General features: G+C 48.2%; 1 protein-coding gene across 1 annotated transcript in view; it reads left to right on the top strand.

Annotated features, from left to right (window-relative positions):
• The window catches only part of LOC144132518 (luciferin 4-monooxygenase-like), a 175,135-nt gene that overhangs the window by 51,961 nt on the left and 105,395 nt on the right, over positions 1-17,779 (top strand). The window lies entirely within an intron of this gene.

Genomic DNA, 17,779 nt, shown 5'->3' with positions numbered 1-17,779 from the left:
CTACGTTGTTCCATATTGTTCTAGTAACTTTGCACGCTTTATATCGAAAGTTGGCTATGAGTTTTAAATTGAGCATGGCCGACAGCGGCGGGCATTTTGTTCGGCGACCGCCGAGCACACTTGTCGCTACGCCGCCGCTAAACGATTCAGTTCATTGTCGGCGCAAGTCAGCCCAAGTAAAGAGCTTTATTTAGACACCATTTTCGCAGCCTTACTAATCTCCGGACTGCAGTCACCACTTCGTGACAATAGTACACAGCATGGTTCGGCGTTTGGAATTTTTTTGCTGGCGTTCTGTAGAGATCATGTAATGATTTCTAAGGTTCATGCTAAAGGGAACTGCTAGCACATGCTACAAGGTGTATGAAGAACTTCTTAACTTTCGTTAAATAAGGCGTGACAAAACTTGTATAGCCTAACCGCGCTCTGTAACTTTACATATGATCGGGAGTACGCGTGCTTCGCGCACGCATCGTAATATCCTCCCAGAGCGCATGGCTTTGCTCAACATTGCATTACCCTCAGCCTTCATTACCCAATATAGGTCAACCCATTCTTCGTCTAGACCAAACAAACATGGAGGGTCTTGTTCTTGAGCGCGATGAGATGGCGCTGCGCATTTCGCACATAGTCTCTAGGGGGCGCCTTCTTGCCTTTCAGATACTCAGACTTTTTCGGGCCCTAGCGCTGCTTACATGTCAAAGCTGCTGATTTCGATGTGTTTCTTGGAAGCCTCGCCGCTCTTTTGCACCATTGCTTAATGGCCAGAGGTTCCTGACAGGCAGGCTTCGTCAGGATGCTTCCGTCCAGACTTTTAGACCACATATCTTCCAACTTCTTAAGTCGTAAAAATGAATGAGAAATCGATGATCGAAGCTCCATTCAAGGTGAAAACCTTAAACCAATCGTGATGTTTGCACAAAAGCTTCAATGGTGTTCTCTGCACGTAACCGCGGTGTAAGAGTGCAATCCACAGCTTTCCGATCGTCGAAAGTTGCCCCCTCATTGACTGAGCGTACTTAATTCAGGTTATTCTGCACTCAATATTCCTCTTAGTTCAGACATACACGCCTCCTAGACCAACGCTCCTTGCGTCGGCAATAATTTCAGTCGTGATCGTTACATCACACTAGACAGGAGAGAAATGTTGAGAACGTGTGTGTGTGTGTGTGTGTGTGTGTGTGTGTGTGTGTGTGTGTGTGTGTGTGTGTGTGTGTGTGTGTGTGTGTGTGTGTGTGTGTGTGTGTGTGTGTGTGTGTGTGTGTGTGTGTGTGTGTGTGTGTGTGTGTGTGTGTGTGTGTGTGTGTGTGTGTGTGTGTGTGTGTGTGTGTGTGTGTGTGTGTGTGTGTGTGTGTGTGTGTGTGTGTGTGTGTGTGTGTGTGTGTGTGTGTGTGTGTGTGTGTGTGTGTGTGTGTGTGTGTGTGTGTGTGTGTGTGTGTGTGTGTGTGTGTGTGTGTGTGTGTGTGTGTGTGTGTGTGTGTGTGTGTGTGTGTGTGTGTGTGTGTGTGTGTGTGTGTGTGTGTGTGTGTGTGTGTGTGTGTGTGTGTGTGTGTGTGTGTGTGTGTGTGTGTGTGTGTGTGTGTGTGTGTGTGTGTGTGTGTGTGTGTGTGTGTGTGTGTGTGTGTGTGTGTGTGTGTGTGTGTGTGTGTGTGTGTGTGTGTGTGTGTGTGTGTGTGTGTGTGTGTGTGTGTGTGTGTGTGTGTGTGTGTGTGTGTGTGTGTGTGTGTGTGTGTGTGTGTGTGTGTGTGTGTGTGTGTGTGTGTGTGTGTGTGTGTGTGTGTGTGTGTGTGTGTGTGTGTGTGTGTGTGTGTGTGTGTGTGTGTGTGTGTGTGTGTGTGTGTGTGTGTGTGTGTGTGTGTGTGTGTGTGTGTGTGTGTGTGTGTGTGTGTGTGTGTGTGTGTGTGTGTGTGTGTGTGTGTGTGTGTGTGTGTGTGTTTAGATTTACGAAAACGTGGTTACCCTTGATGATGTGACCCAACAAATTTTAGTTATTCCGATGGGATACGTGACAGGTTTGTTTGCTCGCAAGCCGGCTCAGTGTAGCCAAAATGTCTTACAGTTCAATAATGAATTGAACACCTGAGTGAGGCAAACGGAAGGAAGAAATTTTTTTCACCGGGCACAGCGGCAGGTCAACGACCGGTGAATCATGGAAGTAATTCTGGCGCGCGCTCCTTCGCTTGCCCGCTGGTGGGCAACACTGCTGTTGCCCCCGGGAGACGTGCGGTAGCGCTTTCGTTAAAGCAGCCGAATCGGCCCCTCTACGGCGCGCCTCCACTGCCGGCGCTGAACGTCCTTCTCTTACAGACGCACCGGGTTTGTTATTTATTTCACATCAAAGCGGGCCGCGCACATAAACAAGTGTTAACTGTGCAAGTGCTCGCTCATCCTCCACCCGGGCCGCGCGTTCCCTTTGGTGAGCAGAGGAGGAGCGTTCCAGAAGGTAGCAGTGATTTCTCACCAGGCCGGGCGCTACTGCTTCTGAGCGAAGTTGGGAGAGGTTCCACTAACAGCCACGGAGCCACGCACTTTGCGCCGCCAATTCCATGATTTTTTTCTACCGTTTTCGTACCGAGTTTTCAAACAGTAATTAAGCAAAGAGGTTTGCTTATGAGCCTTGTAGCGACGCACTTATGACACCCCGTAAGCTCTCAATCTGTATAATGCAAGAAGTACTCTTGCCCTGACCTTTGTAGAGACAAAGCGCGAGACGAGAGACGCGATCATAAGGCCCCCACAGTGCGGCTGTGAAGCTAACCACTTTCGGTGGTTACATCTGGAGAAGCCAGTACGCTCAACGGCGAGCGCAGGCGCGCTTGTGCTCGCGCTCTTCTGGGTTCACTAATGTATGCCGCATTTGGCGACGGCTTTTCTTTCTCTTCCTACTTTCGCTCTTTTCGTCACCCTTTCTTTTCGGCGGGGTTCAGGTTATAACCGAGTGCCGAGACAATAACTTCCTAATACTTATCCTTGGAAGAGCACATTGAACAGCTGTGGTTGTGCCGTCGTCCAAAGACATGTCTAGAGCGCACCGATGTGCACACTTCTGTCATTTACGACTGGCCTGGCGCTCGCTCAAAGCAAGGCCGTATCGAGCATGCACATTCTCATGTCTTTGAAAACTATATCGGGCCCACCAGGCGGGAGTGGCTGTCGTAAATGCACAACAGAGAGAGCCGTTGAAGCGCTCTAAACAGGGATGTCGACGACTGTACAATAGAGTATCCAGTGAAACTCATTACACACAGCCCATGGATGACGTCAGACTCTTTGAGAGGTGGTGTTACACTAGTGGGATGTCGTTAAATGCTAAAAAGTTTATGACGCATGTTAAAACGAGATCGAGTGGCCGTGGTATAACATAAAGCCTTCCGCGGGCGGCCGCATTTTGTACGGAAAATTGTTCGCATTGTTTCCAAAAGCAACAAGTAGAAATGGCTCGACAGCAGCCTCTGTGACATTTTTGATATGAAAAACACAAGACTTGTCACGTTTCGAGGGGTACTCTTCATATTTGCGTGGTGATCGTGGCGGCTGCGTCCAATAGACCCTCATGACTGCCAGCACTTACCTATTGTTGAGAAGTAATGAGAATTTGGGGGTTAGAGTTATGCTTAACAACAAATACTCGTACAAGTTGAAGCCTGTGCAAGCGTATGCGCCTACATTTAGCAATGAGGATGATATTGTTCGAAACGTTTTATGAAAAAGCAAAATCAGCATTTAGTAAGGTGTACAGAGTACACTGTACACACGGGTGTTTTCGTAAGTGCAGTATAAAGTATACGTATTAAGGTTGAAATGCTGATGACTGGGGGGAGCGTGAATGTTTTGTTCGTCTTCAGCTAAATGAATACTTAGCAGGCGGTTTAAGATGAGGAGTACGATTACGAAGCACGATATACAGCAGGAATTTCGTCTTACTTCCGTGCAAGCAGCGTCATTTAATGCCAGGGGCAGTTAAGAATGGACTGGGCTTCAGTCCCGTCGGTCAAGGTGTTACTATGCAAGGATGCCATCATCATCATCATCATCATCATCATCATCATCAGCCTTACTACACCCACTGAAGGGCAAAGGCCTCTCCCATGTCTCTCCAATTAACCCTATCCTTTGAAAGCTGCATCCACCCTTTGCCTGCAAACTTCTTAATCTCATCCGCCCATCTAACCTTCTGCCGCCCCCTGCTACGCTTACTTCCTCTTGGAACCCACTCCGTTACCCTTAAAGACCAGCGGTTATCTTGCCTTTGCATTACATACCCTGCCCAAGCCCATTTCTTTCTCTTGATTTCGACTAGGATGTCATTAACCCGTGTTTGTTCCCTCACCCACTCTGCCCGCTTCCGATCTCTTAACGTTACTCCTATCATTTTTCTTTCCATGGCTCGCTGCGTTGTCCTTAAGCTGAACTCTTTTCGTTAGCCTCCACGTTTCTGCCCTGTAGGTGAGTACCGGAAAGATTATGCTGTTGTACACTTTCCTCTTGAGGGAAATTGGTAAACTGCCACTCATGATCTGCAAGAATTTGCCATATGCGCTCCACCCCATTCTTATCCTTCTAGTTATCTCCCTCTCATGATCCGGATCAGCTGTCACTACCTGCCCTAAGTAGACGTATTCCGGCACAATTTCTAGGCTCTCGCTGCCAATTGTGAACTGTTGTTCCCTTGCTAGGCTGTTGAACATTACCTTGGTTTTCTGCATGTTAATTTTTAGACCCATCGATCTGCTCTGCCTGTCTAACTCGTTGATCATGATTTGCAGTTCACCTCCTGAGTGACTCAGCAAGGCAATGTCATCAGCAAATCGAAGATTATTTAGGCATTCTCCATTTATTCTTATTCCCAACTGTTCCCAATTCAGGCCTCGAAATACCTCCTGCAAACATGCGGTGAACAGCATTGGCGAGATCGTCTCTCCTTGCCTGACGCCCTTCCTTATTGGAATTTTACTGCTGACTTTATGGAGGACTATAGTAGGTGTGCAGCTGCTATATATATCTTCCAGTATTTTGACATAAGGCTCTTCTACCCCCTGATTACGCAATGCCTGTATGACTACTGAGGTTTCCACTGAGTCGAATGCTTTCTCGTAATCAATGAAAGCTATATATAGAGGTTGGTTATATTCTGCGCATTTCTCTATCACCTGAATGATAGTGTGAATATGATCTATTGTGGAATATCCTTTACGAAAGCCTGCCTGATCATTTGGTTGATTAAAGTCTAACGTTGCCCTGACTCTATTAGCGATTACCTTAGTAAATACTTTGTAGGCAACGGATAGTAAGCTGATCGGCCTGTAATTTTTCAAGTCCTTGGCGTCTCCCTTCTAATGAATTAAGATAATGTTTGCATTCTTCCAAGCTTCTGGTACAGTCGAGGTCATAAGGCATTGCGTATACAGCGTGGCTAGTTTTTCTAGCACGATGTCCCCTCCATCCTTCAACAGATCTGCTGTTACCTGATCCTCCCCAGCTGCTTTTCCCCTTTTCATTGCTTCTAAGGCTTTCTTTACTTCATCTTTCGTTACTGGCGGGATGACGCATTGCTGTGCACTGCTGTCTTTCTCATTAGCGCTCTGATTACATTGGCTACTGTACAGGTCTGTGTAGAACTCTTCGGCTACGTTAACTATCTTATCCATATTGCTGATGACATTGCCCTGCTTGTCTCTTAATGCATACATCTGTTTTTTACCTATGCCTAGTTTCCTCTTCACTGTTTTTAGGCTACCTCCGTTGTTTATAGCATGCTCGATTCTCTCCATATTAAACTTCCTTATGTCGGCTACCTTGCGCTTATTTATTAACTTTGATAGCTCCGTTAGTTCTATTCTATCGGTAGTGTTAGATGCCTTCATGTTTTGGCGCTTCTTAATCAGATCTTTCGTCACCTGAGATAGCTTCCCGGTATCTTTTCGAACTGTCCTACCGCCTACTTCTACTGCGCATTCCGTAATTATTGATGTCAGGTTATCGTGCATTGAATGAACATCAAGATAATCTTCCTCAGTTAAAGCCGAGTATCTGTTTTGCAGCGCTATCCTAAACTCCTGTGCGTTCCCTCTTACGGCTAACTCGTTAATGGTCTTCTTCTTCGCTAGCTTCTTCCGTTCCCTCTTCAAGTCTAAGCTAATTCTAGACCTTACCATTCTATGGTCGCTGCAACGCACCCTTCCGAGGACGGCCACATCCTGAATGGTGCCAGGTTTAGCGCATAGTATGAAGTCGATTTCATTTTTAATCTCACCATTGGGGGTCTTCCAGGTCCACTTCCTGTTTTCTCGTTTGTGGAAGAAGGTATTCATGATCAGTAAATTATTTCTATCCGCGAATTCGACTAATAACTCTCCCCTGCTATTTCTAGAGCCTATCCCATAGTCACCTACCACGTGGTCGTCAGCCTGCTTCTTGCCCACCTTCGCATTTAAGTCGCCCATCAGTACAGTGTACTGCGATTTTAGGGGGGATGCTACGCTCAAGAGTCAACTTTTGAACTACTGCATCAATTTTTATCAAAGTTTCAGCGACTGTTTAAAATCTGCTCATAAGAATATATTCAAAGTTTCAATGCGCTAGCTCAAACAGACAAAAAGTTATAGCTCTCATATTCAGCAATCATGTGTCTCAGCTTAGGAAAACTGTCATTTCAAAAATAATGGAGATATATCAACTGTTTATAATTAGATATCTTCTAGATGGTTCATAGTGCAAGATAAGACCGCTCGCATGCTTTTTATGCAATTTCTGTAAAAATGTAATCAATCTAAAAACAAAGTTCAATTTTTTTGTTGTCATTACATGTCAGACATCTCAAAATATTTTCTGTTGAGACTATTTAGCACCCTAAAAAGTATCTTATCTTGTTCCTGAGAAACTTTCAGTCTAGAAACCGCCTTGACAGCATCTTTTGGCAATGTAGTTTAGAAATGATTGTTTTCCTAACGGTTTTGTTTCCCCAAAAAGTGCAAACTCAGAAAAATGAGTTCAAAGATTTGAGAACATGCTATTTTATTTTGTAGTAAAAAAAATTAATCAAAGTGCCCTGCTCCATAGGTCGGGCCCTCATCTTCAACGCGACGCTGTTCTGTGGCAATTGCTTCAAGCCTTCTTTTCTTTTTCTCAACTTTAGAGCTGTCCATCGCCCTTGCCTTCGCTCGGGCAATGCTTTGATGGGTTGCTTGTTGGACGTGCTTCATCGTCTGGACTCCATGTTCTAGTTCCAGCTTGTCAAATATTCTCTTGATGCCACGTGCACCCTCATTAAATTCTAGTACAGCCAAGGCTGCTGCAGTCTCCACGGTTCTCAGGGATGCGAATTGGGTCTTCGGGCACTTCTTCCACACTAGCGCATTGAAAGACTCGTTTGCATTCTGTGTCTGCATTCTTGAGCATCGTGCAAGGAGCTCTGGCTTACTAAGCCGGTTGTAGAGAGGCACAAGCTCTTTGGCAACGTCTCTGCTGAAGGCTGGACGATGGGGTCTTGGCACTGATGGCTTACCAGCTTCAACAAGGGCTTTGTGCCGATTGTAGTGGCACCATAAGTCCTCACCATGTGGACAAGCGTCATGTCGTGGGACTTCGTCCGTCGAGTAGGAATGAAAAAGTGTCGCAAATACTCCTCGTTGCATTTTTGTCACATCTGGAGCATTTTCTTTCAGGGCAGATGAATAGTAAGCAGTGAGTTTTTTTACCACGCTTTGCGTCAGCTTCCCCTTGCCTCCTAGACCTTTCGTCGTTTTCTTTAGTTTTTCAATTCCAGCATAAACACGTTTTGCGACATGATTTATGCAGTCTTCCTTCACAATCTCTTTATCATACAGCTGCAGGCTGGAGACATGCAGGAATGATTTGCTGTCGCCATCACAGAGCACTGTGGTGTATTGCATGTTGTGAAGCTCCTTAGAGCGACTGAATATTATGCCTGCAGCTTCAACTTCCATGGCATTCGACGATCCACTGAAGTTCTTCTGGCAGACCTCACTGTGTGCTTTTTTCCAATCTTGATGTCCATCCTCACCTTCTTTGGGATCATAGTTGCAGCCATGGCAATAGTTGCATTGCACAGCAAAATCCAGCACCAACCCAGTTTCCAGCTCGATAGCAATGCCGAGCCCAAAGTGTGAGGTGTGGCCGCGTTTATGCCAAGTTCCGTCATAACTTACACACACGTCCAAAAGTTGAGTGGAGCCAGCAACGGAGTTGATTGCCCTCACAGCGGCTCCGGCTTCGCGCATGACATCAGACGCAGCTTCCATAGCGGCTCTGTGCACCTTCTCCGCTACTGTCTGGTATGTTTTGTGGTGCATGGGCATTGGCGCGTCCATACCCGCAAAAATGTTTGCCATGGTTTTGTAGTTCATGCCGCAGTTACGGCTTGCAACCACGAGGCGCAATGAAAGCTCACGCTGCCGACTGGACTTCACAGGTGGAGCATGCGCGGCCTTCTTGACTTCACCACACCATCTACACATCACGACAAACTCCAGATTCACACCCGCACCGATTTCTTCCAAGTCCAACGACTGTCCCTGACAATGCGGGCACAGAAGCGATGTTACCACCGCCTTGATGGCTGTAACTTTTACAAAACGGTAGCCGCTGGGCTCCGGCGTTTCCTCGCTTTCGTCGGCAGGACCCTGGCAAAGCAGCGCGACCTTCCTTTCAAATGTCGTAAATTGGCACTCACCACCATCAGCAGAACCAGTAGACATTTCCATAGGTGACGAACCACCATCGGAGCTTGTAGGGTTCGCATCAGCCTCCGGCAGCAGGCTTGGGCTTGGCGAACGCACAGGCAGACGCGCACTTGCTGGCGGTCGCCAGTGCTGTTTAGGCCTCTCGCTTTCGTCGTGCGTTTTCGCTTCCCGAAGCTTTTCCGTGTCGAAGCCTTCGTTGCGGGCATCTTCGGGTCACACCACCGGCCACCCGATGATCGCAATAAGCTCACAGAAGGGAGATATAGCAACACATAGCAAGCGTCGAGCGCAACCAAAGCAGGAACGACTCCAAATGGCGCGAAAACAGCGTTGGGTGGTCACGTGGTACATTTCCGCCAATCCGAGCTCCTGTTTCGGTTTGCCACCCACTGCTTCGGTTCGAGCTCCTGTTTCGGTTTCTGCGGCCAGTAATATGCCTTTCTTTTTTAGTTCTTCGATAGTTGCCTTGCATAGTCTCGATGGAAAGTATTCCGTCACTAAACAGCGCGAAAAACAAACTTTCTATCACAGGCATTCACTTCACGTTCGGTTTTTTGCCCGCACCGCGGCCGCGTCTTGAAAAGAGCGTTCACAGACGCCTTCGACGGCAAATGCGCCCCACCGCGTCGTGAAGAAAATTCATTTTCTTCTTTTCTACTTCTCCGATAACAACCAAACTTGGTGAGAATATTCTTCATTAAACCAGCAATCCAAAACAACTCAAGCTTTAAAACACATTTTTTTTTCCGAAAATCGGTATTTTAGCCCCGCATCCCCCCTTTACTCTATTCATTGCTGATTCTACGTTCTCATAGAAGCTTTCAGCGGTCTGGTCTTCATGGCTGGATGTGGGTGCGTAGGCCTGCACCACTTTCAGCTTGTGCCTCCTATTCAGCCTAATTGCTATAGCTGCTACCCTCTCGTTAATACTGTAGAGCTCCTCTACGTTGCCAGCTATATCCTTATTAATGAGGAAACCCACACCTAGTTCTCGTCTATCCTCTAACCCGCGATAGCACAGTATGTGTCCGTCCTTTAGTACTGTATACGCCTCACCTGTCCTCCTAACTTCGCTAAGCCCTATCACATCCCATTTAATTCCCGCTAGTTCTTCGAACAGCACTGCTAGGCTAGCCTCACTAGCTAAAGTTCTAGCGTTAAACGTTGCCAGGTTCAGATTCCAATCGCGGCTTATCCGGAGCCAGAGATTCTTAGCACCCTCCGCTGCGTCACAGGTCTGACCGCCGCCGTGGTCAGTTGCTCTGCAGCCGCTGGGGACTGAGGGCCGAGGGTTAATTGGTTTGATCATAGAAGGTTGTGGCCAAGTACTAACACCAGGGTGGCCAAATCCTGCTCTGGTGAGAGAGTGCGTTGTCGGTTCTGGTCACCGAGATCAGGCCGCACTCCAGGCCTGGTTATGCAATTCCATCGACACGCGGATTTTTTTTTTTAAACCCGGTGGAGAATTGCGCGGCACAAGGATTTGAACCCCGCTCCTCTTGCACGCGAGGCGGATGTTCTACCTCTACGCCATCGCTGCATTCTATCGCTGCAAGGATGTAACTTGTTTTAAATCTGTTACTGCTTGGATTCAGTCAGCTGAGAATTGTTGGACGTTTTATTTCTAACTACTCCGGACAAGCAACGTAAACCTATCCGAGAGGCATTCGAAGTGGACGCACAAACTTGTTTCTAAAGTGACGTTTATGTGTTTTCCGGTAGCTCCGGTGTGGCTTCCTTGAATAAGATTCCGTTCCCTCCAGGAACACACAGGAAGCACACAACCAACACAACAGGAAGCACACAACCGGGTTCGCCCTCATCACATTCAAGTTCAGCACAACTATCTCATTTCGGAAAGCAGACACACTGCATATAACTTTTTTTCACGAATATCTGAGGTGTCGCCAACAAAGGCACATCAGTGTCATTCTAGAGCGACGCATGCTCAGCTCATATATTTGTACTGACTGAAACGTAGCTCTCAGCCACACAAAAAAAATGTATTGAAATATAGGTCTTTAAAGAAACGTAACTGTTATAGATTAGACCACGATTTTAGTGCAGGCAGAGGTGTACTCATTGCCGTGAACTCTGCTATCAATTCTATCGCGATCCCCATTAATTCAACATTATAAATACTTGGCACTCATGTAGCTTTTCCAACAGGCGACCTTATCTCTTGTACGTTTGATAGGTCCCCAAACTCACCAGCAGCTTTCTGCACTGACCTTCAGGAAGTCCTTAAAGGGAAGGTGAAATGGTTATTTTGATAATTAAAGGTTCTCCAAGATTTCAAATCTATTAAGGCTCTATGTAAAACAGGCCAAGTAGTTTTGCGCTAGCATTCTAAATGGTAACGTAATCACCGATTAAAACCACAACTATGTTCAGCCTTCTCACTGCGTTGGAGGAGTGTAAGCAAACTCATGGTGACGTCTTTTGATGCCGCCGAACGGTGCTCCATGAGGTTCATCTTCAACGGAATTCGTTTTCTTCTTCGAAGCAAGCGCTTCTTGGCTAGAAACTTAGCGCCACCGTACGTGGAGACATCGTTGCGGCCTCTGCCTGTCGCTATGCACTACAGAGAAGCCTGAACGGCAAAGCCGCTTTAGTCGGCGATTATATTGCCACACTACTAACTCCTTTAGTGGCGCAGTATCGCGGCTAAACTGTATTACCTGGCAATTGGCAAGCCTTGAGCCATTTCGGGGCTAGATGTTTTCTCGTCTTCATCTCTCGAGCTACCTCTTGCGCGTCTTGCGCGTATTAGTAAAGCAGCCCTGCGTACGTCAACCGTTTCTCGGCGACATATTTGGTGGATGTGCTGGGTGCCGGCCCGTGTACGATGACCTCGAGGGCACTCTTGATGTCAGTTCTCAACGCGTGGCTACAACACCAGTCCACAAGGCGAGCCGCCGCCTGCGAGGCCTACAACCAGAGTTCAGCAAACTCACAACATCGGTAAGGGTCATGACACCCGCTACACCTAGCCAGACAAGTCAGCATTCCAGTAATGCCCAGCCGTTCGTCCTTCACACACCTCGGTCGTCCCCATCATTCCACGATGAGCGGTTTGAGGACGCCGAAGACTGGTTGGCTAGCTTTGACCGTGTGGCGGGCTTCAACGAGTGAGACTGCGAGTGCAAATTGCCGAACGTGTACTTCGCACTACACGACTCGGCCAAGACTTCGTACGAGAACCACGAAGCTTCCTTCACTAGCTGGGAAATTTTTCGCCGATAGCCTTTAGCCACGTTCAACACCAGTGAACGAAAGGAAGAGGCTGAAATAGCCTTGCAATTGAGGTCGCAGCAGCCGAACGAGAGCGTCGCTATGTTCATTGAGGATTTGATGCGACTCTTTAATCGCGCCGACCCAGCTATGCCCAAGGCCAAGAAGTGCGCCACTTAATGCGCGGCGTAAAAGAGCAATTGTTTGCCGGCCTGGTACTTTTATGACCCGCCAAGAATGGTGGCCGACTTTGCCAAGGAGGCAAAAAGCATGGAGCGTTCTCTGCAAGAACGGGCGCGCACTACGGCCGTCAGGCTAGCTTAGCAGCCGCTCACCACTGTACGCCCACGTCTCTACCCACTGAGGAGCTTCGAGAGCTTTTGAGGATCCTGGTGCGCGACGTACTTGAGAAACTTTGCTTCGAAGCTCTAAAGGCCAGCGTCGCTGCCGTACCGGACGTGGTCCTAGATGAAGTCCGGCGAGCTATTCAGTAGCCACCAGGTCCGCAGCCGGCCCCCTTTGCGATGACATAGTCAAGCACTACAAAGCCGTCCTGGGCCAGTGAGGCACGCCTTTTCCCCCGTCACTCCTGTGCCTTAACTGCGGTACTCAATTGGAGTTGTACCCGCCGCACCGCAAGAGTCCCGATCCACCATGAGCAAAGCGCACGTTTGGCGTACGCCAAATAATAGGCCGCTCTGCTTCCACTGCGGGGAACCCAGCCACGTCCTCCGCCACTGCTCCTACTGCAGACTGAACTCAAGGAGGTTTTCACCTGACGACCCTCGACCACGCTACGGAGAACGGACGCGGGACGTCGAGCAGTATCTGTCCGATAACGTGCTGCCAACGACCTCGCAGCGACGCCAGTCCCGGTCGCCATCCCCAAGGCGGTTCTCTTCGCCAAGCCGCCCACCTTCTTCTGGCCAGTTCAAAGGCACGTCCCCACATCGGGAAAATTGAACACGAAGTCCTCCGAGGGTAGGGCCACCGCTACTGGATCAAGTCAAGAGCCTCCACCCGACGATCCGCGGCTATGATCCGACCGACAACTACTCGACCTCACGACCTCAAGGAACATGACACGGTGTGAACGAATGAGTTCTGCCGAAATCGACGATTCAATGCTATGATCCGACGGACTACAACCTCATCGTATGACCTCAACGACAACGACGTGCTGTGACCGACTGGTGTCTGCCGAAATACAAGTAATCGCTGATAATCGCGATGTGACTGCACTTGTGGATACCGGCTCTGATTTTTTTGTAATGAGCAGTCGGTTAGCCACGGCCCTCAGAAAGGTTCTGAATCCTTGGCCTGGACCACAGATCCGCACCGCAGGCGGCCATGTGGTTACGCCGATTGGCGTCTGCACGTCGCGAATACAGATCCGCGGTCCTACTTTCCCTGCTTGCTTTGCTGTCCTTCCCGAGTACTCCAAAAACATGATACCCGGTTTGGATTTCATTCGGGAGTACAGTGCTGTCATCAACCTTCAGGAGCTGGTCGTGTCATTTTCCACTCAACCCCCTGTTGACGGCCCGCGGCTGTCGAATTCTGATGAAGACGACATTCTAGAGGCCCGTGTACTGTGCGATGTCAGTGCACGTTAAAGAACCCCAGGTGGTAAAATTTCCTGAGACCTTCACTACGGCATCCCTCATAGCCTGAGTCGCTTTCGGACGTTAAACCCCCATAAAACCAAACCGAATCCTCTTGACGGCGATCCCGAACCACGCGGGACTAAATTACGCGTCTTTGACGACCACGTATTTATTGCGATAACAGCCCCGGAACTCGTGGCATCGCTGAAACCAACATGTTGCTGCCCCTTCGTCGGCAAGTCTGTATTGCTCGCGGGATTGTTGAACTGAACGATGGGCGGACCGAACTCTTGGTGACCAATTTTGGCTGTGAACCTCAGTGTTTGTCTGGCAAAACAGTTATTGCGTATTTCAAGAACTCAGCGAATTCGCGGACAGCACGCTTTGTACGAAGCCTCGGCATCATTGGAGGCACCGACCACTCCAATAAAAACTCAAGAACGTCTAATCAGGAACGCTGCCTCGAAAGCGTTATCCAGTCTTTCTGTGACTGCTTTGCCTCGACCTCTAAACCTCTAAGGTTAGGCAGACACCGCTCGCAAAGCACCGAATTATAGTCGACGCCAACCTGCGGCCGTTATGTCAGCTGCCTTACCGCATCTCTTCGAAGGAGCGTGATGCCATTCGCCGCCAAGTTCAAGAAATGCTCCAGCCAGGCCATGGGTGTCGCCTGTTGTTCTAGTAGCAAATAAACATGGAACCCTATGGTTCTGCGTTGATTAGCGACATTTAAACAAAGTCACAAAAAAGGATGTTTATCCTCCACCGCGCATTGATGACTCCTTGGACCGGCTGCGCCACGCCAAGTACTTCTCTTCGCTTGATTTACGCAGCGGCTATTGGCAAATCGAGATGGACGAACTTGTTGGGAAAAGACCACCTTTATTACACCGGACAGTCCTTACGAATTCCGGGTGCTCCCTATCGGCCTGTGCGCGGCTCATTCAACCTTCCAGCGGATGATGCACACCATTCTTGCCGATCTGGAATGGCAGTCCTGTCTCGTGTACCTGGATGACGTTGTCATCTTCTCTGATACGTTTTATTTATTTATTTATTTATTTGTGATACCCTCAAGGTACAAAGTACATTTCAGAGAGGAAGGGCAGTTGTTAACAAGAAAAATAAACAAAGCACAATTCATACAAAACTATAGAACAACGGAGGCAGGATAAAAAGAAGTGAGCAAAATGAACACGGAACAGATTAATAAAATAGTTTAAGAACAATACTAATACGTGGAGAACACAACACTCCAATAAAATATAAAAGCGATCATTATGTAATCAGAGTGGTAAGTATTCTTCTAAATTGAGTTGAATCAGTGATGCTAGTTAATGATGCGGGTAGGGAATTCCATTCTTTAGAAGTTAGCGGAAAATATGATTGCGCACATGTCACTGTGTTACAATGAGGCACTGTGACCTTGTGTTGATGATCACGACGGTGAGAAATGAACGGTGCTGGTTGAATCCATCGAGAGCGAAGTTGAAAATTGGAGTAGAAAATCTTATGGAATAGGCAGATGCGGAAGTGCTTACGGCGGGTAGCTAGGGGCAGGAGGTTTAAAGACTTTTTCATTTGGGTGACGCTAGATGTACGATGGTAATTGCCTAAAATGAATCTAGATGCACGATTCTGGACAGTTTCCAGAACCTGTGTCAGTGAGACCTGTCCAGGGTCCCATATAGATGAAGCGTATTCCATTTGCGGTAATACGTAGGTCATGTATAATAATGATTTTAATGAAGATGGAGCAAGTGTAAAATTTCTTCGAAGATAACCAAGCGTTTTGTTTGCTTTAGATGCTATATGTTCTATATATGAAGAGCACCTGAGACGCATGCGCGCTGTGTTCGAAGCAATTCGGTCGGCCGGTCTTTCCCTGATGCCCGGAAAGCGTTACTTCGCTTTCGAAGAGTTGAAGTTTCTGGGCCGCATCGTGAGTGCTAAAGAGAGCCGCCGTGGCTGCTTTTCCTGTGCCCGCCAATAAGCGAAGTTCGCGCCGCTTTCTCGGTCTCTGCGCCTGCTATCGGCGTTTTGTGCAGAACGTCTCTCAGATCGCTGAGCCCCTCACCCGCCTCACGAAAGATTCCCAACTGTTCCGGGCCTGGAGCAACAGAAGGCCTTTGAAGACCTCTGAACTCGTCTCCAAAGTACGCCCACCCTTGGACACTTCGACGAGTCGGCCGCCACTGAACCGCACACAGAAGCCAACAACATCGGCCTCGGTGCGGTCCTTGTGCAGTGACAGGATGGTCTCGAACGGGTGATGACATCCGCGAGCCGCCCGCACCTTGTCACAATCTGAGGCAAACTATTCCACCACCGAAAAAAAATGCCTGGCCATTGGGGGGGGGGGGGGTGGAGGGAGGTGGGGAGGGGTCAGTGAACAATTTCGCCCGTACTTACATGGCTGCCCTTTCAGGGTCGTCATTGACCGCCACCGCTGTGTTGGCTCGCGTACCACAAAGATCCCTCGGGACGGCTTGCACGCTGGAGCCTTCGACTTCAGGAATTCGATGTCAACATCGTCTTTAAGTCTGGTAGGAAGCACAGTGATGCCGAGTGTTCGTCTCGTGCTCCTATCGAGGACCCCCGAGCTGACCAGATGATTATTCAGTTTTTCTTGGCGCAATCTCTACCTCGATTCTCATTCAACACCAGAGAGAGGACAGTGAACTACGGCCCCTCATTGAGTATCTGAACCTTCTCACGCGGACTGTCGTCGTTCTGTTTACGCGACGACATCCTCTATAAGAAAAACTACAGCTCAACGGAAGCTGTTCATCTACTCGTCGTGCCTACGGCTCTTCGCGACGAAGTCCTGCAGGCGTGTGATGATGACCCATCTTCGGGTCCTCAGGGTTTTTCTCAAACTTTGGTACGAATACGGCAAAAGTACTACTGGCGCAGGGTTGCTACAGTCGTGAAGCATTACGTATGAACTTGCCGCGAGTGCCAGCATCGCAAGACGCCGCCGAATAAGCCAGCCGGACTACTGCAGTCTATTGATTCACCTCATGTCCCCTTCCATCAAGTCGGCATGGACTTACTCCGCCTATCTCCGTTGTCCTCGCTGGGTAACCGCTTCATTGTGGTCGCCACCGACTACCTCAGCCGATACTGTGAGACTAAACCTTTTCCCCGTGGCACCGCTGACGAAATTGCGAACTTTTTTATCCATTCGAACGCCGTGGTATGGATCCAACCCGCGTCTTTTGGGTCACCACCCGTGTGCCATAACCACCTAGCCACCACAACGGCGTGAAGCAACTTTAATGGGAAAGACGTCGCGCAGAGTAAACGCCGACCGAAAGGACACAGCAAGTGCTCCGAAAAGCGTTTTACTTCGCTTGCCTTGTATATAGTCACCGAGAAACCACGCATGTCGTGCCCTGCGAGGTGTTTTTGACGCAAAGAATCTGAGCCCCCAAATTGTCGCACAAGTGCCGGTCTAATCGCGTTCGAATCATGGGGCGATCTCGAACCGAATTGCTAATAGTAACTTGCGTCAGGCCTCAGTGAGGATTCGAACCGTCAACCAACAAATAGATGGCCGTATACGGGAGCCAGTCGGCCTTGATAGTCCGGCTCCTTTTCGCTGCCATGTTGAGGCACTGAGGTCCCCAAGAGGCAATGCCGGTATAATGCTATCGCGTTCTCCACACGTAGTGTAAATAAGTGGTGATTGTCTTCCTGCTAGGAGTTGCCGTGAACGAATGGACGACAGAAAAGGAAGTTTTCACTGTTCTTTGAACGTGATTTTGAGCACTACATTGTTTTACGGCACCTTGAAGTTTTCTGCAAATATGTTTACGCGGACTGCTCATTCGCTCGATTTAAAGAATACTTTGAACGAAATAATTTCATATTTCCACAAGTATCCTATATATATACATTGCCAAAATGCAAATGCGGTTACCCGAAACGCAATTTCAAGAACTAGATTGCCCCACAGCTGCTTGAAGCGTGCTGAAAATATGTTTACAATGGCTCCCCATTTGCTAGAAGTTCGCACGAACTAATTTCAGATTTACGAATATACACTTTTAATACTCAGACAAGATGCTAAAATCGTTTAGTTATACTTTCTCGTTTTTGAAAGGTACTCGAAGCATGCTTTAGGCGAGCTAATTTTGACAAATTTTAAAAATATTATTGAATAGCAAGCATGAAATTTTATGTACCTATTTGCTGTAAATTTTTAGTCATTTCATGCTAACAAAGTATGTT

The sequence above is a fragment of the Amblyomma americanum genome, chromosome 5 (assembly GCF_052857255.1).
Source record: "Amblyomma americanum isolate KBUSLIRL-KWMA chromosome 5, ASM5285725v1, whole genome shotgun sequence".
In the NCBI taxonomy this organism is placed as follows: domain Eukaryota; kingdom Metazoa; phylum Arthropoda; class Arachnida; order Ixodida; family Ixodidae; genus Amblyomma; species Amblyomma americanum.
Note: the sequence above shows the minus strand (reverse complement) of the source record. Positions and strands in the feature narration are given on the sequence as shown.